An 11,384-nucleotide genomic window follows, 5' to 3' on the forward strand; every position below is an offset into this window, starting at 1 on the left:
ATTTTCCTGCATGGTCCCTCTCACCTGAATGAAGGGAGGTCATTTGAGGCTGGGACAGGTGATGCTTCCAACCCCAGGTCCTATCAGGCTAGATCTCTGTGCTTCAGTGAACTTCTATTCATTCTGAAAACCCTAACCCAAAGTTGTTTCCTCAGGGAAGCCTTCCCTGGCTCCCTCTGGCAGAGTTAGTATCTCTGTCCACTGGCAGGCCTAGAGTGACCCATCTCTGCCCTCTGAGCATCCATCATCTATCAGTGCTCTGATCTGGGGGCCTGGTCTAGGGTTTCTGACTTCCCCAAGCCTCATATCCCTTCAGTCCATAAACGAAGAACTTAGGGGGAAGTGGGTATTTTGATCACCTAAAGGAACAAAAATGTTTACATTCATTCAATCAGCATATATTGAGCAACTACAAAGGAGCGGGCCTTGTGCTGGGTACCCTGAAAGAGAGTATAATAGTCAAGAATAACAAATAAATAGTCCATTACAAAGGGTGATGATGTATTGCAGAAGGACAACATAACACAGCAGCTAAGAGCATAGGTGTGGAGCCAGACTGCCTGGGTTTGAATCATAGCTCTACCAATTACCAGTGACGTGAGCGTGGCCAAGTCACTGAATCTCTCTGAAGTCAGTTTTATCATCTGTAAGGATAACAGCAGCCCCTTTCCTTTTCATCTGCTGAGAGGATTAAACAGGCCATTTGAGGTGAAGTACCTTTAGAGCAGTTCCTAGCCCATGGAGAAACTATACATGTGTCTGTTCAGCAAACACCTGAGTATAGCTAGAAGTCGCACCTATCTTCCTTGGTAGGTCAAGAAAGTCTAGTGTTTGAGCAGAGGCTGGAGGATAAATAGGAATTAACCATGAAGGGAGAGCAGAAGCATTCCAAGCAGAAGGAGCCTCATGTGCAAAGACCCTGACCAGCAGGCATTTCAAGGCTGGACATCCCACCTTTGCACATCACAGCTTACCTGGATGAGAAGAAATGGGAGGGTAGGGAGGGGCACCCTCCATAAAGCATGGTGAAAAAGATGTCATTTTATATATTACATAAAGCACGACAAGAACAGGACACAAAGTGAAAGATACTCAAAATTGGATGTCATGAAATTTTCAAATAAAACATTTTAAATATGTAAATGAATCTTGAGCTGGCTTCTACACAGTTTTTTTACACTAATATATCAGGTGTCATGCTTGAGCCGGCTAAATACAGTGCCTCATCAAGATTGGTTTTATGGAACCACTCTCTAGGCTTTTGATAGTCACTGTAAATGAGACACACAAGTATTCACAAGGGAGAGCACAGACTCCTCCTGTGTGGCCACTACAGAACGCCTTCTAGTGGCAGGTAGAAAGTTTACAGAGCCAAGTCCCAATCCCTGAATGAGTTCACAGAGCATGCCAAAATAATGTCCAAATATAATTCCAAATGAATTTAGTTGAATGGCTATAAAACAAGTAATTTTGTAGCTATAAAAATTCACAATCGCAAACATCTGTGGCCATCAGTGGCTGGGATATTAGTACTGGAAAGCTCAGAATTGGAGGGGCAGACAAACTTGGATGTTGGAGTGTGGACAGGGCAAAGAGGCCTTACTGAGGCCCTGGGCAGCCATGCTAGAAGGTAGCCATGGGAGGGTACAGTCTGAGCAACAGAAGCAGAGCTACATCTGGAACGATCTCTCTGGCTTCAGTCTGCAAAGGGGGTGCGGGCAGAATGAGAATGATAGAATTGGTCTAGAAAAAATGGGATGGCAGCAGGGACAAGGCTGCTGGCAGGGGAAAGAAACAAGTAGATTGGGGCTATATTTTGGAAATATAAAGTGTACAAGACTTGGTGACCTAATATGGGGATGAGGGAGTGGGAGGCATCAGGGGGTCCTTCAATGCCTGGCTTCCAGAACCAGGCAGGCCCCTTTAGGGTGCTAGCAGCTGGGTTTTACTTAGCTGGAAGCCAGCTAGAGTTGTGGAGGGGAAGTGTCATAGTTGAGCACACATCCTAGGTTTCTAGAAACAGTCCTGGTTTATTTTTATCATATCATTGTGACCCCTTTCACTCTTAAAAATGTCCCTGCTTTCCTCTGAATAATACATTTTAAGAAAGAAGAAAGAAAGAAAGAAAGAAAGAAAGAAAGAAAGAAAGAAAGAAAGAAAGAAAGAAAGAGGAAGAGGAAAAAGGGAAGGAGAGGACAGCAGTGGAGAAGAGAGGGAAGAATGCTCTTCTTACAGGAGAAGTCAGCCTGTAAGTTTGGAAGGGATGAAATTAAATACAACTGGAAAGTCGTCATTTGGCAACCAGCTCAACCATAACTGTTTCTGGCAAGACTCAAAAGAAATCAACACTAGCAGGTGAGAGGGTAGGTGAAGAACAGGGTGTACACTTTGGCACAAAGTACTCCCCACAAGGTGCATTGCTTACAGAGGGGGAAAAAGTGACTCTATAGTGAAGCTTGGTTGATGCCTCCTTTCATCTCAAGTGGTAAGAGTTAACGCCCACAGTGAAACAAGGTGACATCTTGGGTCCCGGTAGGGAGCAGTGAGGAGAATGCAGTATCACTTCTGTGATATCCCTTCAGAAAATACATCACCTGAATCTAATCACTGGAGGCAGGTTACTCTATAAACTAACTAGCATGTAATGTTCAAAGGCGTCCAAGTCATGAAAATCAAGGAAAGAGTGAAGAATATTTCAGATTCAAGGAGACTCAGGGACAGAAAAATTCAGGGCAGTGTGTGGTCCTGAACAGGATCCTTGTGCCATAAAGGACATTATTGGGACAACTAGCAAAATGTGAACAAAGTCCGAGGATCAGACTGCGGTGTCCTATCAGTGTGACTTTCCCGATTTGGGTGGTTTCACTTTGGTCATGCAGGAGAATGGTCTATCTGAAGAAAATAGATGAAATCTATACAATGATATGCATTACATTGGCCATTACTTTCAAATTGTCTATGGAATAAAATTCTTCATACTATTTTGTACCTTTTCTATATGTCTGAAACTGAGACTGGAGGGTAAGATGACTCACTCACCCAAGATCAGTGTTATAAGCAGTCTGAGGAGCACCAAGCTCTCCAACTTCTTGCTCCCCATGCACTCCACTGTCTTCCTCACCTGCAAAAGGATTCTCTGCTCACATGCTCACTTTCCCCACGCTGGGATGGAATAAGAGGTCAGATCTATGATACACCTTTAGCAACCCCCAAGGATTACACAGGGAAGATTGTAGTTGTTCTGAAATTACTAAACATTCAAGGAGTGTGTCCAAGCAAGATGGTTCCCAGAACACACGCTGTCCTCTAAGGGTCCACTGTGGCAGCAACAGTCAGCACAACCAGGGTTTGTTTCTACCTGTGATTTGAAATCAGTTTGTTATCAGCATCCCAAGAATTAGACAGAGAAAGGAGGGAAGAAAAGCAGAAAAGGGGAAAGGGGAGTGGAGAGGAGGGCAGAACACCGCAGCTCTCACAGCCGTAATGCATAGTCCCTCCTGTGCTCCAGCCGCTTGGGTCTCAACAATGGATCTGTCTGCCCTAAATCTTTTGGTCTCAGGACCCTCTCACACTCTTAAAGAGTATTTAGGGCCCCAAAGAGTTTTAGTTTTGTTAATCAGCACTTAGCATATTCTATATTAAATACTTAAAATGTAATTTTAATTAAAATAAAAGCACAGCCCTGGCCGGTGTGGGTCAGTTGGTTGGGGCATCATCCTGTAACTGAAAAGTTGAGGGTTTGATTCTTGATCAGGGCACATATCTGGGCTGCAGGTTTGGTCCCGGTCTGAGTGCATACAAGGAGCAACCAATTGATGCTTCTCTCTCTCATCGATGTTACTCTCTCTCTTCCTCTCTCTCTAAAAAGAAATGAAAAAAAGTAAAGCAAATATTTTGTTGGCTGTCAGAACTATGATGTCATCACATGCCAGGTTTGGAAAATTGTCCCGTGCACTCATGAGACAGTAAGAGTGAGTATGAAAATAGCTTTGAACTCACAACCCCATCAGAGGGTTTCAGAAGCCCCCACAGGGGATCCCAGTGTGAATGCCCTGATATATGCTACCTCCCTGACTCAGTGGTGTCTGCAAAACTTGGAAGGAAACTCTGGCAGCAGCGAGTAAAGTTGAAGATGCATAGCCCATGACCCCAGCTGTTCTGTTTTCCCAGATACAGCTGAAAGAGCTCTTCCCCACACATGAGCAAACTGGAAAGTCAGACACAAGGCTGTGCATCAGAATGTCATCTTCTTTCAGAGTTTAGAAACAACCTGTCTGACAGAAATGGCAAGTAAGTGATGCTCTTTATTTATATGTAGCTAGCAGTATCAACATAGATAAGTCCTTCCAACAAAATTGAATGAAAAAAAGCAAGTTGTGGAAGAAAACGATCAGCAGGCACCCACTTAATTAACTTAAAGCAAACAAGACAGAGTTACACATTGTTCACAGATACATGTCCATTTGCTGCATTGATATACACAAAATTCAAGATAGTAGGATAGTGGTTACCTGCTGTGGGAGTCAGGGGAGGGAATTAGGAAGGGAGGTCACGTGGAGGGTTTCATTGTATTGGTGATGTTAAATTCATAAAGTTGTTTTAAAAATACCTATTTAAGTGACTGTGGGAAAATGTAAAACTGTGACAAGCTGGTGGTATGTACCACCACCAATTAGTTACTGGTGTACTGGTATTCTTGAGTACATGTAGCGAAGACTGTCAGATGCCTCCCTAATATCCACTTTCTTTCTTACTGATTTATCAGGGGCAGTATGTGCCCAGCTCAAAAGAAAAAGAAAAAGAAAAAACCTGCATATTTCAGGATCCTTTATGGTGTGGTGGCCAAATCAGCAATTTTTAGCAAGCAAGAGTTATTAAAGGCAGCTTATGGGAAAACTCTTCAAACAGAGGAGGTGACAACTGACACCATGGTTTCTTTTCACTTAAAATAATAATAATAATTTATTTATTTGTTTGTTTATTTATTTATTTACTTATTTATTTTTAGAGAGGGGGAAAGGAGAAAGAGAGGGAGAGAAACATCACTGTGTGGTTGTCTCTCACTCACGCCCCCAACTGGAGACCTGACGTGCAACCTAGTCATGTGCCCTGACTGGGAATCGAACCAACGACACTTGGCTCGCAGGCCGATGCACAATCCACTGAGCCACAGCAGCCATGGCTTCTTTTCACTCTTGACCCCCAGCTCTTTCTTTTTCTTCCTACCTAATACTAGATAGGACAGGATCATTGGAGCTACAGCTGCCATTGTGTTAAGACAAGGCCACCTTGAGGACAGGAGCCAAGGCTAAGATGGGAGAACATAAATGTACAGGGAGCTGGGCACTGTTGAGATCATGAAAGCCAGCACCAGCCTTTTGACTACTGCCTCCTGACCTCACTTCATCAGGGAAAAATAATCTCTGTATTTAAGCACCTTGAATTGGGATGTATCCACACACAGCAACTGCTCCTCAAAGCACACTCGGAGCCTGCCATCTCTCACCATGGATGAAGGCAACAGATGCCCAAAAGTCCCTTACTTGCGAATCCTCTTCTGCTCTTTGCCTTTCCAGAGTCTATGGTTCAAACTTGTTGAGCCTGCCTTTTTCCCCCTCTTCCTCTTGAAAAATAATAAAATTTCAGCATTAAGCCTTGAAAACTTTAAGCCTTTCCCATGCTGGTAAAAGAAATCTCAGCAAGAAGAAAAATGTTCCCACTCCCCTAGAGCTGCAAGAACATAGACACTCTTCAGAATCACAAAGCTAGTTCCTATTAGTGGATAATTGAGAATGCTCACCAAAAATATATATATATGTTCTCCTCTTCAATGCGGAGACTGATGTGAAAGTGTAAACTCCTGTTCTACTTTCTGTCTATACAAAAAATGTCCTTAGAAGGGTTATTTGTACAAAGGAGCCTTTGGGTCTGGCTGCTGTGTCCTGTGAAATAGGACCTACATCCCCTTTAAGGTTGCAAAGCCCATGATGGAAGGTCATATGTGACCCCTTCTTATTCTGCAGATAATAATTAATATGACATGTTATTTTCTAGAATTTCTGAATCAAACCATAAGAAGTTTGTTGCCATTTTCAAGAAGGAAAAAAATTACAAATAAGATGTTGGATTTTCTATTTGAACCAAGATGCCAAGAGTCTTGTCTCATTAAAATCAACACTGATCTAGCAGTCTTTGCTCATGGGGTCCTCTTCCTAGAATGCCCTCCTACTCTGCACCCTTTCATTTCGCTAACACTGGCCCCCCCTTCAATCCCACGCACAATCTCCATCATGAAAGGATCTTGCCTGTGGCAGAGCTGGGTCTCTTTCTCCATGCGCTCACTGCTCCCCGCCCCCCCATCCCTTACTCCCAGCCCCAGCATCTCCCCAGTGTAACTCCCTCTTCATTCACATTCACCAGGGCTCCTCTAGTCACAAGGCACAGAAGCCTGATTTAAACTGGCTTAGGCAAAAAAGGAGCTGCATTGGCTCCTGTTCCTAGAAACCCAGTAGGATCACACTCAGGCACGGATGGATCCAGGTGCTAAGTATTCGTTTCTGAGCTTTGTACCATCTTGGTTCTGCTCTACTTTGGGTTGGCTTCATCCTCAGAGAGGCGCTAACAAAGGTGTAACAGCAGCTTCAACAATATTCCACCAGTCCAGCCAACCCTTCAGAAAGAGAAGGCTTGTCCTCAAGGTCCAGAAGCAGCTCGGGGATTCTGATTGGCTAAGCCCAAATCTCACTCGCATCCCTGAGCCAATTACTGAAACCTCTCCTGGGCTAGGCCTGGGCCCACTGGTGAGCAAGGGAAGGGTGGGGCCCTGAGAATGCAGGAGGGCCAGTCCATGAAAATGAGAATGGGGTTGTCAGTAGACTAAGTTGTCACAAAAGAGTACCATAATGTGAGGATGTAATTTGTTTTCTTTATTGCCATCTGTGCCTGGACCACCAAACAGTAGGTGCTCAGGAAATGTCTGTAGAATGACAAATGGGAAGTACAAGATGCAGCCTGGGAGATGTGACTTTGATGCTGTGCCATTAGAATTTCTCTGATATTTCAAATTCCCGTACTTACAGGGGCCAGGCAGAGGACATGATTGGTGCAGCCCAGGGGACCTGTCAGAGCTAAGGAGAAAAATGTCCCCATTTGGGATTATTGTATCTTGTGATTTTTTTTTTTTTTTTGAGAAACCAAATATTTGAAAGTATACGTGAAATCTAATATTTAAATTCTGATAACTAATTTTAAAAAATTTTTTAAGCAAGCCCATGGGCCACCTCTGTTTTTGAGGATGATAAGAGTCAATATTTGAAATTAGAATGTGAAGGAAAGAGTAGAAGCATCCAGAAGGCCATCTGTGGAGGGCTGCTTGAATGACTGCAAAAGACGGCAGTCACCCCACACAAACCCCAAGGGCAGGCCACAGTGTGAGGGCCCACCCCAAGGGGAAGGCTATCCACTCTGGTGGCTCTCACATTTTCCACCTGGAATCAGGCCTGTCTTCCCTGGAATGCACTTTAGCCCAGCAGAGCAAAACTGATTTTGCATTCGAGCACATCCCACGGCCCCTAAGGAGAGCCTGACTGAAGCAGCTTTAAACATTCTTCACAGTGGGTGACTGGGTCTTGACTTGCTGGATACATTCAGCTGAGTCACCAACTCCAAAGAGTATAAGAAATAAAACACTGGCCACACTTGGGGCCGGCAGTGCCTCCTTATATACAATGTCAATTACACAAGCGTTCCCACCAGCAGCCCCAGTGCTCCCCACCCAGACCTCTGCCAAGGTCCTGCTTAGAAACAGAGGGTAGACAGCCCCCTAGATGGGAAAGCTGCTCTGTGTCAGGCTGTGCACAGGACTGGGGTAAAAGGCTCCACAGAGGCCTAGAAGGCCTGATCAGTGCCACATTACAGGTGGGAAAACTGAGGCAGAGAGAGCAAGGGGCCCTGCCAAGGTTACACACGAGGGAAAGGCAGAGCTGGAACTGGGAACTGGGTTGCCTGCTCCATGTCCAAACAGTGTGCATTCTAGACCCTACTCTGCCAAAACTGCCAGGAAGCTCTCTGTCCCCTCCCTGGCAATCTGTGGGGGTTTTATCTGCACCCCCAGGCTGCTGTGGAGTGGCTCCAGTTTCCTTCACCTGCAGTGGCCGCAGAAGCAAGGCTTGGAAAACCTATGCAGGAAGTGTTTCTGTGGGTCTTGGCCATGGGGTACAGTGCTTAGAGGTCTAGGGTCAAATCTTGCCCTGCCCTGTGTTTAGCCACAGGACTTCTCTGTACCTCAGCTTCCCCATCTGTGAAGTGTGTGTGTCTTAATAGCATGGGACTGTGTAACCCACATGAAGCGTTTAGAACTACCATGACCACAGCCCTCTGGATGACAAACAACTGTTATTATCTCCCAGATAACTAACCAACAGCCTTCAATTCTGACAATGGCCCCTCCAGATGGCCCTGACTTCCTCTCCAATGTGACACCAGCTCTAGTTCACACCTTTCGCACTCGGTGCTGCTGGGGGTGCAGTGTGGAAACCTTCCCTCCCCTGGGCCCACCTCCCAGGTCCACTTCCCACAAGACAATAACTGGACCTCTCTGAGCCTTGGAGCCCTCATTTGTAAAATGTGGATCCGTGAAGAATACCTGGACTTACCAGGACTATAGCAGAATGACCTCTGTTGGATGGTCCATGGGTATGAATGAGGGTAACTGGTTCTAAGAGGTGACTGGCACTCTGAACCACAGCAGCTCCATGAAACCCAAAAGGGCTTGCCTTGCCCCTGCCCGGCTGGGGCTGGTGCTGGGAGCAGAACCCGTGTACACATCCCCAGGGGCACAGGGAACTCAGGACCTATGTCCCTTAGGTCTCACTCAGGTTCTGCAGTTCTGAGGCATGTGGGTCCGGTCTCCAGCTCAGTCAGACCGTCGCTCTGCTCCAGCCCACTCACACCACTCTGTTCACTGGGGTTTAGGACCACATGGGCATCTCTGACCCCTCGCTCCTTCACAGACCTACTTCCTAGGCTGAGGACACACATTGCTGGAGACTGTAGCTGCTTCACCTGGCTTGCTGCGCCTCCTGTGGCAGCCTGCCCTGGGGAGGCAGAAAGGCAGATTCGGTCTTCAGGGAGAAGTGGGAGCAGTTCTCTCAAGCAGCCCCTCTGCCACAGGTTCGGGGACATGGTGCTGAACAGCCCACGTGGCAGATGCAGGCAACCTGAGTGGTGGAGACCAGCCCAGGAAGCTAGCTGCTCTGAGAGGGGTGATTTCCCTCATCCCTAGGAGAAAGCATGCTTGCCTCTCTGGGCTCAGGGCCTGGGACTGCAAAGTACAGGCAGCTTGTCAGTGACACCTTGTCAAAAAAGGGGCAATGCTTCCTAGATCAGCATTTCAGGAGGTAGCTCAGCACAGGGTACCAGAGATACTCTAATAAATGCTAGCCATTGATGTCACGGTTTCCTCAACTTCACAGTCCCCATCTCCAAAAACAAGCCTGCACCACAATGCGTTAACTCCTCCCCAAGGTCATATAGGCAACGTCCCCAAAGAGGAGGTGAGGCTGCTAAAACCTGAAGGAAGGGGGAGGGCTAGGGTGGTTGGGTTATAAGCCTGGCCCAGGTGTCTCTGAGGAAGGGAAGTCACAGATGGGAGGAACAACTTCTGTGTGAAGTTGACAGAATGATCTGGAAATGAGGCCCATAAGGCAGATGAGGGGATGACTCTGGAATCCCAGAGATGTTCCTTGTTCCCAAATGAGATCTTGCTCTCCCTATTTGTTAGAAACCAAATTAACTGAGCACCTACTGTGTACCAAGTGGCCTATCTCAGTTAACCCCTGCATCAGGCAGGATATGCTGCAGCAACAAACCCTAAACATTAGAGCTTAAAGAACAAGGTTTAGTTCTCATTCTGGCTATGTGTTCTGATCAGCTTAGCAGAAGCATTCTTCTCATCGAGGTCCCTCAAGGATAGAGGTTTTGTTTTAACATGGCTCTATCATTACCACGGCAGGACAGAATAATGCTCAGGGCCACACAGACCTCACTCCCAAGGAAATTCCTGTGTTTCTTTCCATAAGTCTCTGCTGCCCTCTGCAACCCTAGGCATTTGAAAAGAGTCAGGTCATCCACCAGCTTCAAGATTCCTTGGGCAAGAAAGCCCTGAAGCAAACTCCTGCTGACATGGGAGGAGGGGTGAAGTTCAGAAAGAAAAAGACAATTAGTTTTCTTGAAAAATTAACCTGCGTCCCTTAAACAGCCATGGTTGTGGGAGGGGCATACCATCATCCTCCCGTGTTTGTTATGATTGGGCTTGCCATAAACGAGAGTTTCTTTGTCTCATGTAAAAGAAGTCTGTTGGTAGCAGTCTAATGCTGGTATGGCATCACCATCATTACTAGGGACAGATATTGTTTCATCTATTTGGTCAGTGGTCACAACCTTTCTGGCACCAGGGATCGGTTTCATGGAAGACAATTTTCCCATGGACCATGGCAGGGGGGATGGCTTTATAGTCTGCCACCAGATGCAGCTTACATGTCACTTGCCACTGATAGGCTTTTGATATGAGTCTATAAGCAATTGATTTATTATGGTCTCTGTACAGTCAAACCTCTCTGCTAATGATAATCTGTGTTTGCAGCTGCTCCCCAGTGCCAGCATCACTCAGCTCCACCTCAGGTCATCAGGCATCAGATTCTCGTAAGGAGCACACAACATAGACCCTTGTGTGCACAGTTCACAGTAGGGTCCGTGCTCCTATGAGAATCTAATGCCACTGCTGATCTGACAGGAGGCAGAGCTCAGGTGGTAATGCAAGCAATGGGGAGCAGCTGTAAATACAGACTAAACTTCATTCACTGGCCCGCCACGTATCTCCTACTGTGCGGCCTGGTAGCAGTCTGTTGCTCAGGGGTTGAGGACCCATGTATTTGATCATTCTTGGTGAATAGCTTCCCCAGGTTGACTCATTATCCAATACAGCTGCTGGAGAATCAGTTATCGTATCTGCATCCCAGGAAGCAGGAAGGAGAGAGGCAGAAGGACAAAAGAGTACATCTAGCTCAGTCAGCCCCTCGAATCAGCCTCTGCTAAAGCCTCTCCTACTTCTGCTAACATCCTATTGGCCAGAACTTATTTACATGGGTGACTGCAATGGAGGCACCTTTCACCTGGGTGCTTCACTGACACACAAAACAACAGGGTGTGGTTACTAAAGGAGGAAAAATGAACACCAGGTCGCAACCAGTCATCCACTACCTCATGTCACTGATGAAGACACTGAGAGTCAAGAAAGGATTTGACTTGCCCAAGATGCACAGCCCATGAGCAGCAGCTTTGGGGAAGACTGGAACTTGAGCCACATTTGGTGAACTCCGTCATCA

This window comes from Furipterus horrens, unplaced genomic scaffold (genome assembly GCF_987537825.1).
Source record: "Furipterus horrens unplaced genomic scaffold, mFurHor1.1.pri manual_scaffold_8, whole genome shotgun sequence".
NCBI classification, from domain to species: domain Eukaryota; kingdom Metazoa; phylum Chordata; class Mammalia; order Chiroptera; family Furipteridae; genus Furipterus; species Furipterus horrens.